This window comes from Nanorana parkeri, unplaced genomic scaffold, assembly GCF_000935625.1.
Source record: "Nanorana parkeri isolate BGI_ZX_2015 unplaced genomic scaffold, ASM93562v1 scaffold2270, whole genome shotgun sequence".
Lineage (NCBI taxonomy): Eukaryota > Metazoa > Chordata > Amphibia > Anura > Dicroglossidae > Nanorana > Nanorana parkeri.
Window position 1 is genome coordinate 103,668 of NW_017308538.1, and position 6,036 is coordinate 109,703.

Sequence of the window (6,036 nt, forward strand, 5' to 3'; positions counted from 1 at the left end):
ATATTTTTCAGCAGCATTTTTTTTTTTAGAAGATAATTTTTTATGGAAATTGTCAGTTTTACAAAAACAAGGTGCATCAAAAAATGCAAACAAATAGGTAAATTAAATAAAAGTAAAAAAATAAGACTTAAAGTGACATTAATGTCAAAGATTTTTTTTTCCCCTCCCCCCAATGTTAATTAAAGAACTTACCTTAAATGATGTCTCTTAATCCGATCATCTTCTTTCCCATTGTTTTCATCTGTCCTTCCAGCGCTGCTGTGGGTCTCCGATCCAGCGCTGACTCCTCTGTCCTTCCTGGCACTACCTGTCCCACGGTGTCTGCATGCGGGTGCATGCGTCCACATACTTAACTTGTGTCTCTCCTCGTCTCCCAGCCGACAATGTGAACTGCGCACGCGCCCGCCCCCAGATGCTTTGCAGCCGCCTAAAAATGTTCACATTTTCGGACGGGAGCGCGCGGGGAAGACACAGGTAAGTTTAAACCAATTTTAACGCTGGCTTTTTGTTGTTGTTTTTTTACATGTTTTGCATCTATCTACTGCTTGCTAGCAGTAGATTTTAGATTGTAAGCCTTCACGGGCAGGGCCCTCCTTACCATCTTGTCTTGAATTGTATTGCGATTGTAATGTCTTCCTTATATTGTAAAGCGCTGCTCAAACTGTTGGCGCTATATAAATCCTGTATAATAATAATAATAATAATAATAAAATATATAAAAACACCGGAGGGTTTAATACCCTTAAAAAACAATAGCAGGGTTTAATAACCCTTTAAAAAACAATGTGTACAAAATGACAGTATACTCAGCATATTGAACATGTGAAGCCTCTCCAGTTATTGCATATCGTATCACAATACAGGTACATACCGTAATACTGACTGTTATTCAGCCGCAGGGGTACTAACCATAAGAAGTACAACTAGAAAGTGTATCGGCCCTACCGGGTAGCAGTTTTACCAGTTTTACCAGCATCATGCCGTCCCAACCACCTCTCCCATAAAGTATAGCATTTATAAAAGGTTACCTCTATGTTTGAATGTTATTTTTCCAAAGGCAATCAAGCGAACCATTTCCTCCACCCACATAGCCACAGATGGGACTGTGGGTGATATCCATTTAAGTGCAAGAAGTCTGCATGCTGTACGCAGAGCTCTGGACACAGCAGTCAGAGTCATATCATCCCATAAATCGGATTTTAAAATGCCAAGTAAGCAGGCCTGAGGGGAGCAGGGAATTTGGACCGAAAATACAGAACCTATAACTCGTTCGACATCCGCCCAATAGCGAACCAGTTTGGGACAACCTCAAAGGATATAATAGCATAATTAAACCTTAAAGAGACACTAAACTCAGCAGTTAAACCTTAAAAAATGCCTTCAAGTACCTTAACTATTAACAAAAATGTAGCTTGTGTATCATTCAGCTGTATCCTCAAATCATCTCTGAATTGGTGCTGACACTGTCCTTCCTTCTGGAGGGTGGCTACTTTTGTTCCCCATGGTCCCCGTGTGTGTTGTAAAGTAGCCACCACTCCAAGCGCTCTCCTGTGATGGACTACAATCCCTCTCCTGTGATGGACTACAATCCCAATACCAACTAGTAAACTAAACATGACATGGTGATCTGACTTTCCTGCGTTGCAATAAAGCAATACAGCCTAGTAACCTCCCCACCCCCAGCCCCTGATTGGACAGTAAAGATGCAGTTGCACACTGGTGAAGTCATCTCCCTGATATCTTCTCCTGTCTGCCCATTCATGTAGCAGATGCCGATAATCTCTTAGTGCTGTCTCTCACTCTCGCAGATTAAATGCTGCTATACAGAGTAGATGACAGGAGGCTGATACTATGTATACAATAAATTTTATGATTTTTTTTTATGAGACCATAAATGCATTGACTTCTGTTTTCCATTTCATATCTGCCAGGAGTCCAAATTTATGATGTATTTTTAATGGGGTTACTTTCTTTGATATGTAATAAAAACACTATATTGCCAAAAGTATTGTGACACCCCTGCAAATCATTGGATTCAGGTGTTCCAATCATCTCATGGCCACAGGTGTATACAATCAAGCACCTCGGCATGCAGACGCTTCTACAAACATTTGTGAAAGAATGGGTCGCTCTCAGGAGCTCAGTAAATTCAAGCGTGGTACCGTGATAGGTTGCCACCTTTGCAATAAGTCCATCTGTGAAATTTCCTTGCTACTAAATATTCTGTGGTCAACTGTTAGTGGTATTATAACAAAGTGGAAGCAACTGGGAACAACCGCAACTCAGCCACGAAGTGTTATGCCACGTTAAATGACAGAGCTGAGTCAGCGCATGCTGAAGAGCACCGTGCGCAGAAGTCGCTAACTGTCTGCAATAGCTACAGACCTCCAAACTGCATGTGGCCTTCAGATTGGCACAACAATATTGTGTAGAGAGCTTCATGGAATGGGTTTCCATGGCCGAGCAGCTGCATCCAAGCCTTGCATCACGAAGTACAATGCAAAGCGTCAGATGCAGTGGTGTAAAGCACGCCACCACTGGACTCTAGAGAAGTGGAGACGTGTTCTCTGGAGTGACGAATCACGCTTCTCTGTCTGGCAATCCGATGGACGTACCTGGGTTTGGCGGTTGCCAGGAGAACGGTACTGACCTAACTGTATTGTGCCAGGAGAACGGTACTTACCTAACTGTATTGTGCCAAGTGTAAAGTTTGGTGGAAAGGGGATTATAGTGTGGGGTCATCATTCAGGGGTTGGGCTTGGTGAAGTGAAGGAAACTCTTAAGGCATCAGCATACCAGTGACGTGCTGTGCCTTATGTGCTGGGTGAGGCATCCTCCAGCCCGCCGAAGCTCCACCCCTGACCCGCTGAAGCTCTGCCCCCGACCCGCCAAAGCTGGCCGGGGTTGGCCAGCTCGATCAAAATTAAATATTAAAAATTATTTTAAAATGGTTAGAAAAAAGAAATTGGTTTCGGCCTGACAAATTTAACATTTTTGTTTTTCGGTCTGAAAATTCTATTTCAGTGCACCTCTAATATATACACACACACACACACACACACACACACACACACTGGGTTCCAGCCAAACATGGCCCTCTAGGGTATAACCAGCTGCCAGCATACAAATTCTTTATTTGCATGTCACTTTGAACAACATTCAAAAAGGTGGTTAAAAACTACAAACAAAATCCTAGCTCTTCTAGAGCACCAACTAAACATTTTCAGCAACCCTGGATATCCGAGCAGAGTAATCTATAGCCAACAAAAGAAAGTCTTTCTTTGAGAAGTTTCACTCACTGCCCTGCCCTCAGCAGTCCAGTCAACAACTTCTCTCCAGATTTACTTTACTTTTTAGGGGCTTCGGGGAAATATAAGGGGTCTAAAAATAGACCCCTAAAATTTCCCTTTTAAAATAGAAAAAGATTGAGAACACAGAGTCCTCAATCTCTTTTTCTGTGTCCCCTCTTATCAATGAACAGGAATCCTCTATACTGAGTGTTCCGGTTCATTGAGAATATTAGTATGTTTACTATAACTACAATTATGAATGAACAGGAGGTAATATAAGTCACTCCCATTCATTCATAATTAAGCATATAGAGTGTTTGTAGCCTGCTCTCATCTCTGACACAGACACACGCTGTCACAGGAGGCTGGGCTTTCCTTCCTACAACGCTCGTTCAGCCTCCTGTGACAGCGCTGTCTCTGCCCCCACACCGCTCTGCCGGACTGTGATAGGCGGCTGAGCGGTGTGGGAGGAGAGACACCGGCTGATCACGGCGGTCTCCTCCCGCAGTGCTCAGCTGGCTGTCACTTTCTCTCCTCCCTGCTGGGACAAAGAGCAGCGCCCAGCGGAGAGGAAAGAAATCACGGGTGTGCGCATTTAGCCAAAAGTGCCATTTTCGGCCGGAGCCCCCCTTCTTTTCGCCCGGGGCCAGCACACCGGCCGCCACCCAGTTGTTACGCCACTAGACAGACGGCATGATGTTTTCTACTAGGACTTCCTGATACTTCAGTAAATCCATCTTGCCTTCCACATGCTGCAGGGTTTCCAGTGCCGGAAGATGCAAAGCAGCCTCAGAGCATGACTGCGCCACCACCATGCTTAAAAGGAGAACTATGAGGTGAGTGCTTTTCACTCACCTCATATAGTTCTAGCCAACCTGTGACAATGAGACTGTCACAGGTCAGCTTAGTAGATCGGGAGGTGAGCGAACACATACCGGCGTTCGCTCACCTCTCGATCCTGTTACGGCTCTCTGTCGTGACAGGGGAGGGGCTGGATTGCCCCCTCCCCGCTCCGCCATTGCTGACTGGCGGAACGGACAGGGGAGGGGGCGGGTACAACTGGCTCTGCCTCTAGATAGGCAGAGCCAGCTGTCAGTCACGCAGCTGGGCGGATCCAGACATAATTGTCGGGATCCGCTTCAGCTGCGGCGTCTCAGTATACTGCAGGCAGCAGCTCGCGGTAAACTGCAGCGTCTCAGTATACTGAGCCTAGGGTGACGGGAGGACGCTAGTTTGTGTCCTCCCGTTACCCTAAGGAGCACTATGGGGAAAAGCCTTCACCCCATAGTTCTCCTTTAACTGTAGACAGGGGGGAATTTATCAAAGGGTTTGCGACTGTTTTCTGACAGTCACATCTTGTAAAAGAATGCTAAAAGAGCGCAAATTATTGTTCTGCATTTGCATCCTTTTTCCTCCACTGCTACGACACTTAAGTATATGCGACCACATACATAGAAATAGCGACAAGACGCATAATCCACACACTTATGTCAGATCTGCGATAGACCCCTGCGTCTGAAACTATACACAGAACAGTCGCATGTTAAGAAGTCCTCAGGGGGACTTCTTAAGGCTGTGTTATCCTGTCATAAAAGTCTCACTCCTTCTTTAACCCCTTCCTGTGGAAAACAGCTCTATATACTTTTCCTCTTTCTGTATGAACTTTGACTTCCCATGTCAGTGACTGGTATGTGAAAGGATTAAAGAGAGTCAGAGGCAAACATCCCAACTCTCCCGGACGTTCCGGGAGTCTCCCGCTATTAGATAGCGGCTCCCGGCCGCCCGGAAAGAAACATTTTCTCCCGGAAAGGTTTACTTTGCTCGATCTAGCAGAGTAAACCTTTGCCTGCTTTCTGTTTTTTTTTTTTCACTCTGATATCGGAGCTGCCGGCCGCAGAGGTGGACCTGAAGTTCTCCATCAGATCCTCTCTCTGATTGACAGCAGCAGGGGCGGGTGCAATAGGCAGCTTGCTTTTGGCTATTGCAAATTGAAATAGCCAATAGCAATCTAGCTATTCATTCCTATGCTGGGTTTTTTGTTTTTTTTATTCTGACGGCAGCAGCTGTCCGAATACTAAAAAAAAAAAAAAACAGCAGATAGCAAAGAAGCCAATTCTTCCCGTGCTATCTGCCATTGTTTCAGGGGGGTGCATCTCCATGAAATGAAAAGGGAACCTCCCTGAAATTACTTTTCAGGTTGGGATCCCTGCAGAGGTTATGCTCTGGTAGTTCAGGGAAGGTATAAACTGCACTGGCTTCAAACTTCTCTTACTCTTATGTAACCCCCATGTTCCAAATCTTCTCTCTTGTCTCTGCCACCCTCATTCATTTCTCTCTTTGTTTGTCCCCCTCCTTCTCCTCCCCAATCTCACAAATCTTCTCTCGTAAAGCAATCTCAGCAGCCACACTTCTAAAAGCTCTCTGTGACCAAAATGAATAAACGTATGACCTGCTGGTCTACTACACAATCATGAATCTATATAACACCAGAGTAGCAATTCACTCGCACATTGCGGACAAAATCTGTGTTGGGACAGGTTCATTGTCGCAGAATATATGACTACAATGATAAATTCCCCCCCGGGTGTTTTTTTTCAGCGTATGCTTCATTCTTCTTCCTCCAGACATACCGCTGATCCATAGGGCCCAAAAGTTGCAGTTTTGTCTCATCACTCCACAGAACAGAATCCCCAAACATCTGTGGCTTATTTATAAGATTTTGAGCATACTGGAGCTGACTTTTCTT